The sequence below is a fragment of the Psammomys obesus genome, unplaced genomic scaffold (genome assembly GCF_907164565.1).
Source record: "Psammomys obesus unplaced genomic scaffold, mPsaObe1.curated_primary_1811, whole genome shotgun sequence".
NCBI lineage: Eukaryota > Metazoa > Chordata > Mammalia > Rodentia > Muridae > Psammomys > Psammomys obesus.
In genome coordinates, this window is record NW_026585504.1 from 15900471 (window position 1) to 15923443 (window position 22973).

At 43.2% G+C, this 22973-nt stretch overlaps 1 protein-coding gene across 1 annotated transcript in view; it reads right to left on the minus strand.

Moving 5' to 3' along the window:
* Positions 1-14650, minus strand: part of Mga (MAX dimerization protein MGA) — a 92621-nt gene extending 77971 nt beyond the window's left edge. The window contains exon 1 of the mRNA XM_055593117.1: positions 14588-14650. The gene's annotated coding sequence lies outside the window, so the exon portion shown is untranslated. The remainder of the gene's footprint in view (positions 1-14587) is intronic.
* Positions 14651-22973: the final 8323 nt, after the last annotated feature.

The window sequence follows — 22973 nt, forward strand, 5'->3', positions numbered from 1 at the left end:
ATGACAATGGTACAGTCATTCTACAGAAAGAGGTAGCGGGGGCAGAGCTGTACAAGTGTGGTCGTGTAAAGAATAGTAAACTACAACTCCATAGACCATGTCCTGCACACTTTCATAAAGCCCACAAACTAACACACATATATGCACTTTTGGTTTTTGCCTTGAGGCAGGGTCTTAATCTGCAGCCATGGTGGTGGCATAGAACACATACTGTGGGCCAGGCTGGCCTGTGATGTAGAGCAATCTCCCTGCTTTGATATTCCATATGCTGGATTACAGTCATGAACCAATCCTCTGGGTCTCATATCTTCCTTTTTTTGTGAATTTTTATTTTTTGGTGGTAATCGCTATTGGATCCACAGCCTTATGCATCCTAGTAAGCACTGAGCTATATTTCCAAACTATATTTTTAGTAGTTAGAAAAAAAATATTTATCTATTTATTTATTTATTTATTTATTTATTTATTTATTTATTTAGTGCTGGGGATGAACCAAGGGCTTTCTTTGTCTATGTTAGACTTCTGAGTAATATCCATAGCCCTTCAAAATACTAACATTATTTTACATGTAAAAGTTTTATAAATATATATTCCAATTTCAGGGAGCATAAATAGCTGGAACTTCATAAATAGCTGGAACATAGCCATGTGTGCACTGTCTATACATGCGTTTGAGCTGGCAGAAACAGTGGGACCTACATCGCACAAAATATCTATTTAAAATATTTAACAACAACTCTTGGTATGCTAGCCTGAAAATCAAACACATGTAATATGAATAAGACAAAGATGTGTAAGAGGAAATGGTTTGAAATAAATCTATGAGATATAGAGAGTTTGTGTGTGAAGCTAATTTGTCACAACTTACTTTGAAAATCCACCAAGTCCCAGCACTTGTGAAACAGAAGAAATGAAAATTCATAGTCATCCTTCGCCATAAGGATGTTCTTGCTTATATGGAACATGTAAGCAAGAATGGGCTACATGAGACCCTGTCTCACAAAAATAAAACAGGAAAATGAATGTAACTTTAGCCAGGCAGACTCACATCTATAAGCCAGCACATGGGAAGGAAGAGGATCATCAACATACTATCTCAAAAAAAACGATGTCAGGCATAGTGACTCAAGCCTTTAATCCCAGAAGTGGAGAGGCAGAGGCAGGCGGATCTCTGTGAGTTTGAGACTGGCCTGGTCTACACAGTGAGTTCCAGGACAGCCAGGGCTATGTAGAGAAACCCTATCTCAAAAAGTCAAACAAAAAGTAAACAGAGATGGACAAGTCAGGTGGCAAGTTCCTATAATCTACATTTGGGAAGCAGAAACAGGGAGAGCTCTGTGAATTAATGGCCAACCTGTCTATATATCTAAGTTGAAGGCCAAGCCATCCAGATCTACATACCTGTCTCAAAAGATAAAAAGGAATGGCAGAGAAAATGAAGAGCAGGATACCTTTGTACACCCGCTGAACTCAGCACTCAGGCGGCTAACACAGAAGGATCAAGACTTTGAAGTAATGTAAGTGATAACACTGTCTCAAAAAGAGAATGAAAAAGCTCAGCCTGTAAAGGTGCTTGCTACCAAGCCTGAGGACATATTGGATGACTGGACCTACATGATAGGAGGCAAAAACTCCTGCTAGTAGTCAGTTAATCCTTGCAGGCTACACATCCATAACACACAAATACAGATTTTTTTTTTTTTAAAGAGAATGAATGAGGCCAAGAATGTTGACCAGTTCTTGAAGTATTTACAAGCATGAAGACTGAGTTCAGATCCTCAGCACTCATGCCAGTAGTTAAGAGCACTGGATGCTCTTCCAGAAGACCTGAGTTCAATTCCCAGTACCCACAGGTGGTTCATAACAACTCTAGTTCCAGGGAATTGAAAACCCTCTTCTGGCCTCTGTGGGCACCAGATGCACTAGCGGTACACAGTCATACATGCAAGCAAAACACCCAAACACATAAAATAAAAATAAATGCGGACATTTTGGTTTATGATATGTAAACATGTTTTTGTTATAATCCCAAGTGAAGGACTTTAGTTTGTCCACACCTGATAATTGTCTCACGTGCAGCATGGTCTTTGCCAGCTGGAATTAGCTGAATTCTGAGGACTTTGAGGGGTATAAATATGATAGCCCAAAGGAAAAAAGGGTGGCCACTTGGAGGAGCTGAAGGAAGACTGTTTGCTGCTCTTGCTGGTTTCCTGGTTACCTGGACTTCTGGATTTCCTGATGATGGATATTGGTATTGCCCCTAAAAGAATCCTACGACCCTACCCAGCAGGAAGAAGGCTATGTCCCCTTTCCCTTACAACCTTCTTTTTCCCCTACCTGGGGTTGGGGGGTCGGAAGATAAGTATAAGCTTTAAGGAACCCAAATAAAGTAGCATTTGAAAAACTAGTGCCAACAAATAAATCTTAAAAAAAAAAAGCCAAGAATAGTGGTGCATGACTTTAAACACAGCAGTCAGGAGGCAGAGGTATGTATATTTCTGTGAGTTCAAGGACAGCCCAATCTACGCTCCAAGCCACCCAAAGCTACACATTGGGACCGTGCTTCAAAAACACAAAACAAAACTGGTCACATCTGTAGTTCCATTTCTGGAAAGACAGAGACAAACAGAACCTAGAGCTGGTCTGCCATCCGGCCTAGCCAAATTAATGAGCTCCAGGTTCACTGGGAAACTGCCTCAGAACAGTAAGGTATGAGTGTAGTGAGAATTCTGGTGTTCTGTTTTCTTTAAAAAAAACACTGAGATAAGCCGGGTGTGGTGGTGAACACCTGTAAGCCCAGTACTCACAGAGGCAGAGGCATGCAGATCTCTGTGAGTTCAAGGCCAGCCTGGTCTACAAAGTGAGTCCAGGACAGCCAAGGCTACATAGAGAAACCTGTCTCAAAACAAAACCACACAGAAATATTGTAAGAATATGTTATTTTAACTCAGGTGTGGGGACATGGGGCTGCTTCGAAGCAGCTGACTATGAATTGCCTCATGCTCTAGCAGAGGCATGATTTTGCCAGCTGCAGATAGTTTCTGCGACCGAGTGATATTTGGAACTCTGAAGACTTTTCAGAAAGAATATAAATGGTAGAGCCCCAATTGGAGGTAGTTGGTTGTTGGTTGCCATCTGTTAAGTAGTCATGTGCAAAGAACTAAGAAGAAGAAATTAGATATTCTGATGTCAAAGATCAAACTTGCCCCAAAGAGCTCAATACCCCTAATCAGGAAGTCATCTAACAATAACATTGCTCCCTTTCCCCTCTCTCCTTTTTTTCTCTCCTATCTAGTGTTAGGGGGTTGAATGGGTGAACAAAAAGTGGTGGAAAAAGGAGAGTCCACAAAGTATTTTTTCAGTTACATATAGAAGCTAAGGGGACTGCTCAGTCAGTCAAGTGTCTGCCACAAAACCACAAGGACTTGAATGTAGATTCCTGGAAACCATGTAACAAAACAAAACAAAGTGATTCAATAAACACATTGCTGGGGAGTAGGGTAAGGAGCCAGGCAGATCCCTGAAACTCACTGGCTGGCCATTCTAGCTTCAGTGAGAGACCTTATCTCAAAAAATGAAGGGGAAGAAAAAGTAAAAAAAAATAAAGATGGAAAGTGACGGAGGAATTAGCTCCAACATGGATGCTGGACCTTCATAGCTATACAGGCTTCTGGATGTACACATTCACACAGACATCTGCACACATTCACACTAACAACTACACATACAAAAGAAGTACGGTGGAAAATGATTGAAAAAGACATTGGATGTCAACCTCTGCACCCACGCCCACAGACACCTGTCAAAATTAAAATACAGATGCATCAGAGACAAAGACAGGGAGAGAGAGAAACTGTACGCATGCAGAATGTGAAAGTCAAGTTCAAATAATGAAAATTAGCTGAGTGTAGTAGTTCACACAAGCAAGCTCAACACTTGAGATGCTGGGACAAAGCATTGTAGAGTCAACTTTCATTTCAGGGAGAAGGAAAAAGGCTGAAAAGTGACACAAGACTGCATGTAACTCCTGGAACATAATTATGGATTTTAAGAAGTTCAAGTCCTTGATCTGTGTACCATATCACTCTGCTGGTATATTGCTTGTTAACATCAAACTACTTTTATTGTCATATTTAATTTCCTCAACAATTTACCAAGATGTCATATACTGGAAATTGTCTTTTATGTCTTTAAGTCCCCCAGGGACACTTCACATATGGCCCATAGATGGTAAGTGCTCAATATGTGCCGAATGACAAAATAATCAGCTCTATAGTGGGTTCACAGATGGAAACTCCAACATCTACAATTCACACCATTAATCCTCCTTCTATGCAACAACTGAAAGGACATTCCTGGGGCGAAGACTGCTGAGTCTACTGGATTTATTACATTAAGTTCCTGTTCTAGCAAAGAGCTCAAAGTACATATGTAATGTTAAAATAGAACTCTTGACTACTAAGAAGGTAGGTGGAAAAGTGGGCAAGAGAAGGAAGAATCAATTATAATAGCTTGCCTCCATCCAAAGAATAAGCATTATTCAGTCCTAGAGACTAAAAACACTCCTGCCTTTGAACTGACTCCCTACATTATTTCTTCAAACTTTGTACTGGCTAACTTATATCACAATGAATATCAGTGAAACTAAAATTTGCCATAAGAATAAGATTCTAAACATCTCAGCAAGCAGTCCATGATTATATGTTATAGGAAAACTGTTTCTGTGTTTTTGAGACTTTGAGACAGGGTCTCAAATAGCCCAGGCTGGCCTCCAACTCACTATATAGGCAAGGATCACCCTGAACTCCTGATCCTTCTGCCTTACCTCCCAAGTGGTCGAATTACAGGTACATGTCACCATGCTCAGTTTATGGTGGTGCTAGGGATTGAACCTAACACTGTGCATTCCAGGCAAACACACTAGCAACTGAGCTACGTCCCCAGATGTAATTTTAATTTATTTTTTTGTCAAAGTTATAAACTTACATTATCATTAAGCATCTACTACATGTCAAGCACAAATAAATAAGGCAATGAATACACCAAGTGATTTTTTTTTTATTGTGCTATAAGCAAAGGTACAAACAGCTCTGGGAAAAGAAGTACAGTAAGAAATCGACTTCTACCCATTCAAATTTAGAGAAATTATATTGCTAACTAATTTTAATATTTTTTTTAAAGCACAAGTACAATTTCATTAGAATTTAGGAGAAAAATATAGGATGGGTTAGGTGAAAATACCAGGAGATAAGTTTTGCCTTTCAAGTTACCCATGAATAGAAATAAGCTTCTAGAGAAAGGAAACTGGACTGGTGAGATGCCTAAGTAGGTAAAGGTGCTTGCCTTCAAGCCTGAAGACCTTCATTAATCCCCGGGATGCACATGGTAAAGGAAAAAATGGACTCTTGAAAATTATCCTCTAACTTCCCATCCACACACAAGTGTGAGTATATGAAAATACACACCACACACACATGGAAAGCACAGGCATCAAATACCCTGGCCTTGGAGTTACAGGCCATTGTGAGCCCCCTGACATGGGTGTTAGTTAACTTTTAACTTAAAATTTAACTTAGGTGCAGGGACAATAAGACAGAGAGAGAGAGAGCACAAGCAACTGAAACTAACTTGGTGACCTTATGGTTTAAAATAATCCTACCTGAACTCAGCTCCAGCCTACTGTGTGGTATCTCAGAGGGTAGAGATGCTATACTGTGCCTCCTGGCTTCATCCAGATGTAAATAATGGCTACTTGTTTGAAGTTCAATGTCAATGAGTCAACCTAAATTTTAAATGAAGTTTTCACACAGAAACTGCCATAAAAGAAAGCTGTCTGTTGCCGACAGGTCCCAGACTGTGGCTCGGTGTTGGGGTGACTTTACAACTTCTGGAAGTGGTATGAAATGGCTCTGACCTAAGTCCTAAGACTTTAGTCCATCCTACAGTCCCAAGAGTTTGAAGATGTCTGCTAGGCTTCTTTGCCTTTGTGTGCACAAGATCTCCAAGCCAGTGACAAGAAATTGTGCAATGATTGTTTCCCTCTAAATAAATAGCCACAGCTGCTCTCTGTTTGATTCAATAGCTTGGTGTACTCTGGCTGCTTGTTTGCTTGTGTGGTCTGGGCAGATGGGTGCAGAGCGTCACACATGCCTGACAAACACTCTATCCCTGATATATATCCGAAATGCTCTGGCCACACTCTTCATAGGTTCCCACTATCTCATCTCCTAGGCACAGGAAAGAAACTTGAGTCTCTGGGAGTCCAGGGGAAGAGAAATATCCATTCTTCCTTAAAATTTTTTGCATGCTGTTCACTCTCCTACAAAAACTATCTGCTTTTATTTTTACCTTAGAAACCACACCACTCAGACTGGTACAATGGCTCTGTGGGTCAAGGTGCTTGCCACCAGACCTGGCAATCTGAGTCAATCCCTGGGACCAACATGGTCGAAGGAGAAAACTGACTTCACAAGCTGTCCCCTAACCTCAACCTATATACTATAAAAACAAAAAATTACTACACCAAATCACTAGTTGAATGGCTTCCCTACAGCAGCTGACTATTCACTCAGATGCCAGCATTCCTCCAGGCAGAGGCTGAGTGGATCCTGTGATCCCAAGGGACTAGCAGAGCAAAGAGTCCACTCACTTACCACATAAACAGACTTGAAAATAGAAAGATTCACTATAGGTGGTCAAGGCATGGCTAGGTGGGGGGTAAGGGACTGAAGTGAGACAAACTTGTTTTCCCATGATAGCATCTCTGTCTCTCAGAAGCCCAGTTTGGGCAAGAATCCTGAGTCTCCTCTGGACACACATGTACTTCTGTCATGATTGGCCATTTCCAGATGATTCCTATGCAATGAACTCACATTCCTGGTGTGTTTTGGTCAGAGGGACACTTTGTTTCCTTTGATTTTACATGGGGCCTCACAGTGGCAAGTGCAGAAATCCCTAAAGAGACACCTTAATGCTGAATGAAAAAAATCTAGATAGCCATGCTTTTTTTTTTTTTTTGAGACAAGGTTTCTCTGTGTAGCCTTGGCTATCTTGGACTCACTTTGCTGACCAGGCTGGCCTCTAACTCACAGAGATCTGCCTGCCTCTGCCTCTCTGAATGCTGAGATTACAGGTGTGAACCACTGTGCCTGACAGCAGCCAAGCTCTTCCATGAGAGCTCCTTTTGCGTCAGTGGGGACTCTCCAGGGTTTAGCTGAGCTACAGCCTTCTTTTGAAACTATCCAGATGCAGGTTAAAAACATTAAACAATTTTTAATTTTAATTGTATGTGGCATACGTGTGTATGTGTATATGTGTGTGTGTAAGTACATGAGTGTATTGATGGTGAATGTTCCAGCATACATAACATACACCACACACTATAAATAACATACCACATATATAAACATACTACACATACATCATACAATGCATGTATAACACCCAGCAAAAATACCACACACATACGTTTTATACATAACACACACACACACACACACACACACACACACACACACATATACACACTGCTCAGAAAAGCCCTTAGGCCTGCATCCCTGTGACTCTGCCCTGTGTATCCCACATCTATTTCCAATTAGCAAGTCTGTACTAACATACTGGTTGGTTTTTGGTTTTGTTTTGTTTTTGTCAACCTGCCACAGGAACCCCTGGAAATGCCTTTAAATCACAATGACTAGCATAGCATGCTACCCTAACAACACACGAGTGGCAACCATACTGTGGTGGTGACCAACAGCTCTCTGACTGGACTGGAGACCTGTTCAACAAGCTGAGCATGGTAGCACATGCCTGTAATCTCAGCACTAGGGAGGCAGAGGCAGGAGGATCTCTCGGAGTCCAGAACAACAAAAAATCAGTAAAAAAAAAAAACCCGGTAGGGAAAAAAAAAAAAAAAAAAAGAAAAAAGAAAAAAAGACACCAACAACAAAAAGACCTGCTCAACAAAGGAAAATCATGCCTAGTACTGGCATGATTAGCCACCTACCCAGTGCTATTGTGAAGATATGAACCCTGGAGAACCTACAACCACCACCTAACTAAACCAGCATAATTCCTAACTATATTCTAAATGTTTGTCCTTAGAGCCACAGCTAAGTGTAGTCCTCAGACTCATCAAGAAAAAACAAAAAAACCCTTTGCAATAGACAGACCATTTCAGAAAATCACAACCAATCAAAATGCAATGTTGTAGAGCCCAGTCCCAACTGATACATCTACAATACAACTCCTGCACCTAAGGCTCAGGGATCTTGCGGAAGAGGAGATTAGAAAGACTGCAATCACCAGAAGAACAGAAATTTTGCTGTGTGTGTCTTTGAAATTACGTAGGCTACCTAAACAAGACGTGAACAAGAACACCACCAACACACATGTGAACATAGATGGGGGAAAGTTCATGAGGCCTCAAACCTATACAAATAACTACAGGCAACTAAGGAATGCTGAGAGAGGAGAAAAGCACTCCGGGGAAGAGTACACAATTGGTTATCCACCACTAAATGGTCAGCCCTAAAAATATAGGCATACAAGTAACATATGGACTGAGCAGGTTATTTCTACATACTTAGGAATATGCATATGTATATGTACACACAGATATATATATATATATACACTCAGATAGATATACATTTATATATGTAACAATAATTTAAAAAAAAAAAAGAGGCCATAAATTTGAAAGAAAGCAAATGGAAAGAGCTTGAGGAAGGGATTGGAAGGATGAAAAGGAACGGGGGAAATGATATAACCACAAAAGAATTTTTAAAATGTCTTCTTTTTGATAGATAAGAGTGTTTGTCTGCATAAATATAAGTGTATCATGTTCATGCAGTGCCTGAGGAGTCCAGCAGGCGCACGGGATCCCTTAAACTCGAATTACAGGAACTGGAACTATAGACAGTTGTGAGTTACCATGTAGCTGGTGGGAGCTGACCACTGGTCCTATGGAAGAACATTAAGTGCTCTTAACTGCTAAATCTTCTCTTCAGCCCTGTAGATGGTATTTTACTGACTTTTTCCTTCTTGCTTCTATAGCAAAGTGCTTTCTTGTTTGAGATAGTCTCCTAGGCTGGCCTACAATCTGCTATGTGGCTCAAACTTGCCAGAACACATGTTCTGCTTGCTGAGTGCTAGGGTTACCACATCTAGCTCAGCAAAGTGCTATTTTTAAACCATAAACTAGATGACACCTTTTATTATAGGAAACAGTCCAATGGAAAAAATAGAAACCCATTAGAAAAAAATTCTAAAATGCTTATGATTTACCAGGCTCTATACAATCTCAACCTGCCAACATCCTAAACACACCGGATAATCCCTGTCACTTAAACCACAGCACTTTGTTTAAAATTTGGAGCTAGAAACTCTAGTGCTAAGGGCAGTGGTGGGGCACGCCTTTAATCCCAGCACTTGGGAGGCAGAGGCAGGCGGATCTCTGATTTTGAGGACAGCCTGGTCTGTACAGAATGAGTTCCCAAATAGCCAAGGATAACAAGAAACCCTGTCTCAAAAAACCAAAAAGAGAAAGAAAGACAGTGCTCAGGGTATAAGAGCACTGGCTCCTCTTCCAGAAGACCTGGGTTCAATTCCCAGCCCCTACACAGCAGCTCACACCTGCATGTACCTCCAGTTCCAGGGAATCCAATACCATGTTTGGCCTCCACTGGCACCAAGAATGAAAGTGGCACATAGACATACATATAGGCAAAAACACCAATACATATAAGCAAAATAAAATACATAGTTTTCAGTCTTAAACTAAAGCCAAACACAGATCAGTGGCACATGTCCTTAATATCAGCACCTGGGAGACAGAGGCAGACAGATCTCTCTCTGTGAATTCAAGGCCAGCTTGATATACATAGTTTCAGGCCAGCCAGAGTTTACATAGTGGGACCCTATCTCAAAAAGCAAAACAAAACAAAATCCCAACTGAACCAGGCATGGTGGCTCACACCTTTAATTCCAATGCTCAGAAAACTTAAGGCAGGGAATTACCACAAATTTTCGGGCAATTTGATCAATCAACAAGTTAAAGGCCAGCTAAGGCTATGAGATCCTGTCTCAACAAACCAAAAAATGAACAGGGCATGGCAGTGTATGCCTGTAATCCCAACATTAGAAAGACATAAGAGAATAACGAACTCAAGGCCAGCCTCAACCAGATGAGACACAATATCTGACATATAGTAGGGCTTATTAATTATTATTAATTTACCAAATAAGCCTAAATTATATTTGCATTTCATTCTATTGTTCATAATTAAGTAATATAACTTTGTATTTAGATCTTACTCTCTTGTAATTGTTTGTTGAAACAAGATCTCACTTTGAAGCCCCGACTGGCCTAGAACTGATATGTAGATCAGGCTGGCCTCAAACTCACAGGGATCCCCTCAATTTGCCTCCTGGATGGTGGAATTAAAGGTACTTGCAAACTATACCTGGATTATATCTTTTTCTTTTAAGCAGCTACTTTGTAGTTACTATGAAACTACAAAGATCTACTTCTTGATTACCAGAATGTTCTCTGCAGTATCTTAATTCTGAGTGCCTCTTTCTCTTAATTCTTGCTTATAATTGACATTAAAATATCTCTATTAGGGGCTAGAGAGATGACTCAGCAATTAAGAACACTAGCTGCTCTTCCAGAGGACCTGGGTTAGTTCCCAGTATATCGTGGCTCACAGTCCTCTAACTCCAGTTCCAGGAGGATCTGACATGTAAGGTGGCATGTGCCTGAAATTGCAGTACTTAGAAGGCTAGGGCAGGAAGGGTAGGAGTTGAAGACCAGGGAAAATGAAATAAAAATGGAGCTGGGCACTTTGGTGCATAGCTTTAATCCCAGCAATCGGGGAGGCAGAGGCAGGCAGACCTCCATGAGTTCAAGGCCAGCCTGATTTACAAAGCAAGACCAGAACAGCCAAGGCTACACAAGGCTACCCTGTCTTGAAAAAACCAAAACAATAAATAAATAAATATAAATATAAATATATATATATATATATATATATAAATAAAATGGGGATGGGAAAACACAGGAAAGAGATGATAATTACAAAAAGTATTATTATGTTCCAGGTACAACTGCTCCATCCCAGGAGCTTGAGACAACAGGTAAATTCCAGGCCAATCTGGGCAACAAAGCAAAACTCTTAGTATCAAACAAGTTTTTAAGACAGACACAGTGGTACTCGCCTGTAGTCCCAGCACTTGGTAGGCAGAGGCAGGCGTATCACTGTGAGTTCAAAGCCAGCCTGGTCTACAAAGTGAGCCCAGGACAGCCAGGTCTACACAGGGAAACCCTGTCTCGAAAAACCAAAAAGAAAGAGAGAGAGAAAGAGAAAGGAAGGAAGGAAGGAAGGAAGGAAGGAAGGAAGGAAAGAAAGAAAGAAAGAAAGAAAGAAAGAAAGAAAGAAAGAAAGAACTTAAAAGGCAAGATTTTTTTTCCTTTCACAAATCTGAATGTTTATTGCTATGGCTTTTTTTATATTTATTTATCTATTGTGTGTGTCAATATATTCACGTGGAATCAGAAGACAATTTGAGGGAGCTGTTCTTCTCCTTCTAACATGTGCACTGCAGGAACAGAACTCAGATTGTCAGGCTTGGGGAAAACATCTCTACCCACTGAGCCATCTCGCCAACCTTAAGAAAATTGTTGAAATGGAGTATCAACTATAGCTCAGTCTGGCCTTTGACCTGTGGCCTCTGCTTCCCAAGTGCTGAGATTATAGGCATGTGCCATCACACCTGCTGTCTATTCAATTTTCTTCAAAACAGTAATCTTGTTTTTTCATCTCATTTCAGACTCATTATACACCACATGCTGGGCTATTTGCCCCCCCAACACACACACATATTGGGATTACAAGCATATACACCACTCACTTGGCCTCAGAGTAGTAATTTTCTAATTTCACCTTTTATATTTAAATAATTCACCTGAGTTTGATTCAAATGTTAAGGCAAGGGTTTTTGGTTTGGTTTTTCCCAAATGATGAGCTAAATGGTCCAACATGATTCTGGAACATTTCCCACAAGATATGAATGCCACCTTTGTAATACTAAATTACATTATGTGTACATTTATTATTTTGTCCCACTGCCCTGTCTACTTCAAAGTTACTACTTAACTTTGGGGTTTTGTTGTTGTTTTGTTTTTATTTTGATACAGGGTGGCAGGATGTAAACTAGACTAGCCTGTCCTTCTAAAGTGCTGAGATTACAGACTAGCCATTTTGATTAGAAAGGGTTTTTTGTTTTTTTTTTTGTTTGTTTGTTTTTTTTTGTAGTTTCACTAATACAAAACACCCATGCTCGGGTTTTCTTTTCCAAAAATAGTCCTAAAAGCTGGAGAAATGGTTCAGTGATGACAGCATTTACTGCTCTTGCACAGGACCTGAGTTTATAGTTCTGAACTTCCCAATGCCCACATCAGGGAGCTCACAACTCTAGCTCCAGGCCTCTGGCCTCTAAAGAAGGCAGGCAGGCAGGCAGGCAGACACACACACACACACATAATTTAAAATAAATTTTAATTTAAAAATTCTCCTACTCTACAGCTGCACTTTCCCAGTGAATTTGAGGAGACTTGAGATGTAGGTTAGCTGGTGGAGTGCTTGCCTTACAATACAGGAAGCCCTGGGCTCCACCCCCAGCACTGAATAGGCCAGGTTGGGTATTGTGACACACATCTGTAATCCAGGAACATGAAAATGTTCCTGAAAAGAAACAGGAAAATCAGAAGCTCAAGATCATCATAATGAGTTAAAGATCCACCTGGCCTAAATGGGACCCTGTCTCTGAAATAGATAAAATGAAAATAAAAAGAGCATACATACTACTTAGAACATTGTTATAAAAAATGTTAGCTATTTGCATAATTATTCAAAAGTGACAGCTATTGACTGTTCAAGGAATGTTTTCCAAATTCTGTTCCTACAAAATCCCAAAACACATTGAGTATTACATCAAAATATACTATAAAATATAAACGATAGTACATAGGGGTGGGGTTCAGGGGTTCAGCCATCGTCCAGCATGCTTGAGACCCACGGTTTCATCCCTGGCTCCCTTAAATGTTAAAATATGCGCTATGCGCTGGAGAGATGGCTCAGTGGTTAAGAGCAACTGGATGCTTTTCCGAAGGACCCAGATTCAATTCCCATCACCCACGTGGCAACTCCCATCTAACTCCGGCCATAGAGTATCTGACACGCCCATACAGATATGTGCAGGCAAAACACCGATAAACATAAAAAATAAATGTGAAAGTTAAAACGTTGGAAGTGTGTTATTTGCCAGGCATGGTGTGGTGCACACCTTTGATCCAGAGCTGGAGAGGCAGAGGGATACACAGAACCATCTCTCCAGCCCATAGTGTTAATAGTAGTGATTGGCAGTGTATAATTTATAGGTTTTTCTTTTTCTACAAGGCTGGACGTTCGTAGAAAGCTTCAAAAATTTCACAAGAGTTAAGTCTGGGCCCTTCCAGACAGCTTTATGAAACAAATATACAGCAGAAATAGAACTGATCAAGACAGCTATGGCCACCGGGCATGGTGGTACATGCCTTTAATTCCAGCACTTGAACAAAATCTCTGTGAATTCGAAGCCAGCCTGGTCTACACAGTCTCAAAAACAGAAAGTAGGTGGAATGCTTGAGAAACGCCTTTGGGAGGAAAGCTTGTCCGGTAATCTGCTCACTGTTTGACACGGCATCAAGGGCCTACCCTAAGTCCTTCTAAGCAAGCACCGTGTCACCGTGTCACCACTTGCTATTTCAGTTAGCGACGTGTAACCGAAGCCCAGGAAACCACGGACCTTAAAAAAGCAATCGCCTCCACCTTGCTAAAATATAAATAGCAAGATGACAAGACTGGACCAAGGCGGGGGAACCCCGTATCCAGACTCCCAGGTCAGGGTTCATTCCACCGCGGCCAACAGCCGTCTCTCGCGGAGGCCTGCCTAGCCTCGAGAAGGGAGGGGGCAAAAGGCGAACCACCGGGCCTCAGCCGAGCCGCTCGAAATCCCAGGCTCGCGGGCCGCGGGCACGTGACTCGCCCCGCCCCGCGCCTCCCCCTGCTCCGCGCCAGCAGCACGCGCTGCCAACCTCGTCATGTGACCTTCACGCGGCCCCGGCGTTGCCCCTGCTAGGCGACTCTCTCCAGCAGCCATTTTGCCCAGAACTGGTCGCCCGCGCTCCCGCGGGGGCCGGGCTCCCGCCACGTCGCGGCCAGACCCCCCGGGCCTCACCCGCGCTTCGAAAGAGCGCTCGGACGAGGGAGGGCCCGCCCGGGCCTCACGGAACACGTCGCACCCCGGGGAGCCTGGAGGGCCGCGGCTGCGCCTCGGCCTGCCATAGGCCGGGCCGCGCACGTGACGCCGCGGCGGCGGGCCCCCCCACCTCCGAACGCCTCGCCGTCCCCCCCCCCCCCGCGAGCCCCCCCCCCGGCCCGCAGAAACACCCACGCCGGGCCCTCTCGGAGCCTCGCGCCGACGACACGCGGCCGGGCGCGCGGGGACGGACGGGGCGCGCGACGAGCGAGGCGCCGGCGCGTACCTGCCGGCTGGACGGGAGTCGACCCACGCCGAGCCGCCGCTCCCGGGTCCCGGGAATCGTCGCGCTGCCGGGCCGCCCGGACGCTCATTGGCCGCCGGGCCCGGTCACGTGCCCGCTCGCCCGGGCCCGCCCACGGCCGCTAATCACCTGGCACGGTGCTCGAAGCGGCACCGAAAGTGGCCTGCACGCGCGACGGGAGCGGGGGCCCCCCGCGCCTCCTCCTGCCCTCCGACCGTGTGGCGTCCGCCAAGGGGGGCCACGAAAGCGGGGTCCCCCAAACCGAGGGGGCTCACACCTACCGGCTCAACTTCGTCTGCCCCTCCAGGAGCCGTGAACCATCGCCCTTGGGCGCTCCCCGTTGCACGCCGGGATGCGTCTGGCGCCCCTCAGTGTGCTGCAGAGCATGCCGGGAAAGCCACCTCTCCCGTTTTCCTGGCTGTCACCTCGCCCCGGCTTTGCCTCTGGAGTCCCTTTGAAAGCCGGTCCCGGGACGAGACGGTTGGAGTGACGACCGGAATGTGACAGTCCACCAGGCACTCTCGGTCCCGCCTCCCCTACTTGTTTGATCTGTGAGTTCCGGGGAAAACGGCTCAGCCTTGCTTCGTGGAGCACACTGCCTGCCGACTCGGTGGATGGTGGAGAAAAATCACAAGGGTGTTTACCTACAAGAACCACCAGCCTTTCGTGGTCAGTGGACTAGAACGCTAACTTGAATATGGTTCACCACAATCTCCACTTAAGAATGGTTGTAATTCTTAGAATTCGCTAGGAGTAGGTAACCTTTCTCAATAGGCTTATTGTTGGGGAAACAGGAGTAGGGTTGTTTGGTTTTGTGTTGCCTTTTTTTTTTTTTTTTTTTAAGATCGACAGGATGTCCCTAGCAAAGGCCCTGGTTTGCCCAAACCATTTATAACACATTGGAACTTCGGGGGAGAAAAAAAAAGTGCTAACACCAAGGTGGGCTTGTGTTAGAACTAGTTGATTTTGTAAACACATTACAAATTTACCGCTGAGCCAAACCTGATACTCTACCCACACTGAAGACCCTGCTTAAAATTATTCACACCTCATCCACTTTGAAATACACTTAACCAGCTCTGAGGATAAGTCTCAAAGGATGATCAACTTGAGAAAGTTCACTAGTACTCCTCTGACTTTCTTTCACGAGGTCATATTTGTGGACTAGAAGTTAGTTAATAAGTGTATAATATTAAAAGCCAAAGCCTAAAGTACAGGGCACACTCCTGGTTGCAAAGTACTTCATCACTGTAATTAAATATCACAAAATTAATTTCTGACTAAGAAACCAAAGCATTAAATAAACATGTATAACATCATACCTATTAAATGAGGTTTATAAAAAACTTAGTCTTCCTTCTATCCAACCCTAGCAAGAACTCCGATAGCTACGATAGTTTTATTACATCCCCATGTTGCAGGGGAATTGGAGAAAATACATTTCCCTATGTTCTCTAGGAAAATTGATGCCCTGGTAAGATCTGCTGTCTATCGCTAGAGATGTAGTTCCGTTGGAGTGATTATCTAGCATGGACAAAGCCTGCATGCCGGAGGATAAACCATGGAGAGTGGCACACACCTGTAATCCCAGCACTAGGGGAGGCAAAAGCAGGAAGGTTGGAAGTTCTAGATCATCCTTCACCACAGCCATTTTGAGACCACTCAAGAACATACAACATTTCATCTCAAAAATATAATCTATGGGCTATAACAGAAAGAGCATTACATCTGATAGGTGTGGACAGCTTGTGATTCCCTTTGTGGGCCATGACTGTGAAAATATTTTGGAACTTTCTTTATATCCATTCCTTTAGCAAAACAAAACAACCAGGGACACTTTTACCTAGTATTTGGATTATCATAATTTTGAAAGAAAATTAGAATACCTGTCATAGTTCATGATTACAAAACCTTGTAAAATGTCAGTAGTAGTTGTTGGGGATGGTTGCATTTGAACTACAGTATATTCTTTGTTGTTTTGTTTTTGTTTTTGTTTTTTTAAGATATTTTTGGTTGGTTGGTTTTTGCTGGGCATGGTGGCACACACCTTTAGTTCCAGCTCTCAGGAGGCAGAGGCAGGCTGATCTCTGAGCCTTAAAAGCGAAGCTAATCTACCAAGCGAGTTCCAGGACAGCCAAGAGTTGTTATAGACAAACGCTGTCTCAAAAGAATAAAAAATAAAAAAACATTCTTTTAACATATATGAGTGTTTTGCCTACATGCATGTATGAATACCACATGAGTGCCTGGTACCCACAGAGAGACCAGAAGAGGGCATCAGATCTCCTGGAACCAGAGTTAACAGACAGTTGTGAGCTTCTATGTGAATGCCGGAAACCTCCAGAAAAGTATTAAGTGCTGTAAACACTATGCCATCTCTTCAGTCCTATTCGCTTGATTCTTTTGTTTTTTTAAATTCAATTATTTTATTTTATGTTCATTGGTATTTTGCCTGCTGGAGTTACAGACAGTTGTGAGCTACCATGTGGGTGCTGGGAACCCAGGTTCTCTGGAAGAGAATCCAGTACTCTTAACCACTGAGCCATCTCCCCAGCCCCCTGTTTGTTTTTTAAAACAGGGTCTCACTACATAGGCTTGGCTGGCTTGGGTATTTCTATGGAAACCAGGCTGTCCTCAAACTCACCAAGATCTTATTTACCCCCTAGAGTGCTGGAATTAAAGGTGTACAATACCTTATCTGTACAGTGTAATATATTCTTTTTCTTTTTTTGTGGATGTTTTCTTTTGAGAGGGGGTTTGTCCTTGTACCTGGCTGTCCTAGAACTCACTATGTCAATCCTGTGGGCCTTGAACTCACAGAGCTCTACCTGCCTTTACCTCTATTAAATGTGTGCCACGCCTAGCCTGGTACAACATATTCTTGAAATTTTTTTCTCTACTTTCCTGCTCTTCCCCTAAACAGAGCTAGAGGAACATTAACAGATGTTTTGCTTGTTTGGCTCAGTTTTTCAAGACATGGTTTCTCTGTGTGGCCATGGAACTCCCTTGTAGACCAGGCTGGCCTACCTCCGTCTGGGACTAAATGCACCACCATGCCCAGCTAAGAACACAAACAGATTCTTATACTGCAGATGTGTCTGAGACTTCTTGGTGATCCTGCGCATCTACTGAGAAATATAACATTACATTACCTCTTGCCTTCAAGTGTTTTTTTTTTTCTTTCTCTTATTTATTTTTAATTGTGTTTGTTTGTTTGTTTGTTTGTTTGTTTGTTTGTTTGTTTGTTTGAAACAGGGTCTCACTGTGTAGCTCTGGATGTCCTGGAACTCATGTAGACCAGACTGGCCTCAAGCTTACAGAGAGCCATCCACCAAGGCCTCTGTCCCCCAGCACTGAGATCAAAGGCGTGTGCTGGCACACCCAGCACAAATGCTAATAGTTAAAAAATAAAGAAGTTTGTTTTTTATTGTTCTGGTTTTTGTTTTTTGGGGGGTAGGGGAGACTGTGGGTTTTGAGATAGGGGCTGGCCTGGTACTCACTATGTAGCCCAGACTGACTCAAATTCATAGCAATCCTCCTGCCTCAACTTCCTGAATGCTGAAATTAATTTTCATGCTCTTCTCAAATATTTTCTTTATCACAGCCTCAAACAATATATGATTATTTCATAATGCCTTTGAAGTAGAGAGTGACTAGATGATTTTTTTACCAATAAAATATGAATGGAAGTATTATGAATCACTTGTGGGAAGACGCTTTGACTACCAGTATAGATTTCAGCCATTCTGTCTTCCTCTCAGCCACAGCTATGAGCAATGTTCCACCTGGTGGTTATTCCATCACCTTTGGTCTCTTATGAGGATGACACAGAGCAGATTACCCCAATCAGTCTGCAATGAGTATGTAGTGTGAGCAAGTCAGAACTTGGGATAAGACTCTCAGATTTTCACTTTTCTGTTACAACACAGAACACATTCAGTGACATAAACACAGGAGTACTTGCTGGAGCACAAAAATCCAATCTGGTAAAGGTGCCAAGTGCCAGTGTCCAAGTTGTGACACAAACTTAGATGGAAACTCGGTGTGGTGGCACACTTGGAATCCCAGCTCTTGGGGGACTGAGGCAGGAGGAGCAAGAGTTTGAAGACAGTCTGGGCTACATAGCAAGAAAGTAAGGACTGGCATGCAGGGAAATACTAGAGCACTGGTCTGACACTCCCAAACCCCAGGTCTGACCCTTAGCACTGCCAAGGAAGGAGCAGCCAGCAACAAGGACACAGCTCCTCCTCAGGGTGCTCATGGAGCATGTTCAGAGCCATGGGTCCCCAGCACAGCAAAGGAAGAGGAAGGAGAAGGCAGGGAGGGGAGCATGGGGAGAAACAAAGGAGACAAGAGACTAACAGCATCAAGAGACAACCTGTCTGAGGATAAAACAAACAAGCCCAGAGAAAACATTCACTGGAATCTGAGAGTATTTTATTTTGGGAAGGGGCATGTTTAATGTATTTTGGCTTTACTCTTAATCACGTTTGTTTGTTTGTTTGTTTGTTTGTTTGTTTGTTTGTTATTATGTTTGTCATCGTGTGTGCCATGGCACAGGTTCCAAGTGTGAGGTCAGAGGGCAACTTTCGGAGTTGGTTCTCTCCTTTCACCATGTGGGTCTGGGCGATCAAACTCAGTTGGTCAGCCGTGATATCAGGCACTCACTGAACCATTTGCCAGCCCCATTATTTGGTTTGGTTTTGCTTTTTAAACCATCTTACTATTGAGTCCAGGCTGGCCTCCAATTGCTGAGCCTCCTGCCTCTACCTCCCAAGTGTGAAAATTGTGCCTCTGTGCCTAGCCATCAGTTCCATATTATGACCTTGCTTTATTTTCTTTATTTTTTGTAGACTACAAATAAAAGTTTATTGTATAAAATTAAGGCCTTTGTATCTCATAGTTTACTAAAACTAAAGAAATACTAGATTTTTTTTTAAGTTCTCCAAAATTTTGTCTTCACATCACCAGCCACTGAAATGACCTGACAAAATGCCCCTACAACACAACCTACCCATCAGGTGTGTGTGTGTGTGTGTGTGTGTGTGGTTTTTTGAGATAGGGTCTCACTATGTAGCTCTGGCTGTCGTGGAACTCACTATGAAGACTAGGCTAGCCTCAAATACATAGATCCTCTGCCTCTGCCTCTGCCTCTGCCCCAAACCCACCCTGAGTGTTGGAATTAAAGCATGTACCACCACATCTGGCTCTTACCTATCATATTCAAATTAAACCAAACCAATGTGATGCCTGCTGGATACCAAAAGAACATCCTTAAAGCCACAGGATGGATTAAACAGCATGCATGAAGTCATCTCATTAGTCTCTTGCTAGAATAAAAGTTGGTTTTGTTAATAATCTGGGACCTGAGAATTTCATTTCTAATTTCCTTGAGGTTTGGCTGAATTTGGTATTTCCCTGATCAGCCCTTTTCGTTTGCAGTTATCAAAGTTATTTCCACATTTTAACTTTCTTCTATCTTTCTCTTCTTCCTCCTCATCCTCTTCTTCTTTTGATAGTGGCTCAATGTGAAGTTCTGCCTGGCCTGGAAGTCATTATGTATACCAGGCTAATCCTGAATTCACACAGGTCTGTCTCTGCGTCTCAGGTGCCAGGATTAAAGATGTACACCATCAGGCTAGGGCCCTTAGCTTTTTTTTTTTTTTTCTCCCTTCCTTCCTGCTCTTTCCTTCTCTTGTCAACAAAAGTACCATGTAGAGGTCAGAAGAGGGCATCAGAATCAGATCCCCTGGAACTGGAGATACAGATGGTTGTGAGGCATCATGTGGTTGCTGGGAACTGGACGCTGGTCCTCTGTAAGAGCAGCGAGTGCTCTTAACTGCTGAACTATCTCTCCAGCCCCCAGATTCTGTCTTTATGGCATAAAAACACAAACAGACACATAAATAAATCATGTTGTTTTAAGAGAAGTGGAGATGTTTGTAGTGGCACACACCTGAAGTACCAGCAGTTGGCAAGTAGAGGCAAGAGGATCAGGAATTTGAGGCCAGCTCCAGCTGTATGAATTGACACCAGCCTAGACTGAATGAGCCCTGTGTTGTGAGTATAAATATGGTTCTTTTTTGATCCCAGGTGTGGGATGTGGGACTGATTCAGATGGTCCACAGCAGCAAACTATTTGCCTCCTTCGGGCTCTGAGAGGGGCTCTTGGCTAGCTGCAGACAGAAACCTGACACCCTTAACCAGCAGGAAGCAGCTAAGGAAAACTGTGCCCTTTCTTCCCACTAACCTTTCTTTTGTACCTGATATTAGGGTATTGGAAAGGAAAAAGAGGCCTAAGAAACGTAAATAAAATAGATATAAAAAAGTGTAACAGCAAGCCCTGCCTCAAAATTAATATTAATAATAATAATAAAGGCCTGGAGGAATGGCTCCTCCAGAGCTCCAATAAAGCGGCTAAGAGCTCTGACTGCTCTTTCAGCGGTCACAGGTTTGAGTCTCATGTTTGTCCCACATGGCAGTACACAACTGTAACTCTAGATCCAGGAGATCCAATGGCTCCTTCTGGCCTCTGAGGGTACCAAGCATCCAGCAGTACACAGACCTTTGGGCAAAACCCTCATATGCATAAGAAATGAAAATTTAAAATAGGGTAGGCAAAACAGCTCATCGGGTAAAAGCACAGGCCATCAAGCCTGAGGACCCACCAAACCCTAGGTCCCACAAAGGTGGAAGGAAAGAATCAACTCCCCCAACTATCTCCCGACCTCCACATTGTACTGTGGCACATAGTACGCATATATACACACAAATAAATAAATGTAATGCCTTTAAAAGAGCCAAACTTGGTGTCTCACTCAGGAGGCAGGCAGAAGGATCACTACAAGTTCAAGTGAGTTCCAGGTTAAGACCCTATCTTAAGGGGAACTGGGCAGAGGGGGAGAGCACACACCTTTAGTCTTAGCACTTCAGAGCCAGAGACTGAGGGAAGGGAGGATCTCTGTCACTCTACACAGTGAGTTCCAGGCCAGCCAGGGCTACATAGTGAGACCATATTTAAAGAAAAAAAAAAAGTTGGATTATAACTCCATGGTAGACTACTCTGAAATGACAAATAGGCACTGAAGAGATGGCTCAGCAGTTAAGAGCAGGTACTCTTCCAGAGGACCAGAATTCGGATCCCAACGGCCTGCACCTCCAGCTCCACTGCATCTAGCACCCTCTTCTGGTTGCCGCAGGCAATCACAGTCATGTGCATAGCCCAACAAAGACCAAACACACACACCATTGATTACAATTCTTTTTAAATGAATAAAGTTAATAACCAATGGTGTCAAGGATGTGGAGAAATTGGAACCCTTGAGCATTGCTGGTGGGAGTGTAAAATGGTGCAGCTGCTGTGGAAAGCAGTTTAGCAGTTCCTCAAAAAAGCAAAAATAAAATGCCAGCAATCCACTTCCGGTACACACCCGAAAGAATTTTGTAAGCAGGGTCTTGGTTTTGATTTTGATTTTTGAGACAGATTAAAAACTGTGTAGCTCTAGCTGGCCTAGAACTCGATATGTAGACCAAGCTGGCCACAGACTCACAGAAATCCACCTGCCTCTGTCTCCTGGATGATGGGATTAAAGTCATGGGTCACAGCAGACAGAGTCTTAAGGAGATTATTTGTACACCAACAATCACAGCAATATTACCGACAGTATTTGAAAAGTGGAAACAAACCAAATAACCTTCAACAAATGAATTAATATATAAAAGTGCATTATAGTCGTAGAATGAGATATCAGCATCTTGTTTTTGTTGTTGTTTTACTAGACTGTGTTTCTCTGTGTAGCCCTGGCTGTCCTGGAACTCACCCGGTCCACCAAGCTGGCCTGGATCTCACAGAGATCCACCTGCTTCTGCCTCCCAAGTGCTAGAATTAAAGGTGTGTGCCACCAACACCTGACCAGATTTTTTAATTTATTTTTTTAAATTTATTCACTTTGTATCCCAGCTGTAGTCCCCTTCCTCAGCCCCTCCCCCATCCTACTCTCCCTCCCTCTTCTCCTCCTATGCCCCTCCCCTAGCTCACTGATAGAGGAGGCCCTCCTCCCCTTCCATCTGACCCTAGCCTATCAGGTCTCATCAGGACTGGTTGCATTGTCTTTCTCTGTGGCCTTGTAAGGCTTCCCCTCCCCCATTAAAAAATATATATACACATACATCATACATACTGGTATCTTGCATGTCAGAATGTCTGTGCACCAGCTGCATGCAGTGTCCAAAGAGGCCAGAAGAGGGCGATCAATTCCCTTGGACTGAAGTTACAGATTCTTGTGTGCTGTCTTGTGGGTGCTGAGAATGAAACCTAGGTCTTCTGGAGGAGCCTCCAGTGCTCTTAACTGCTAAGCCATCTCTCCAG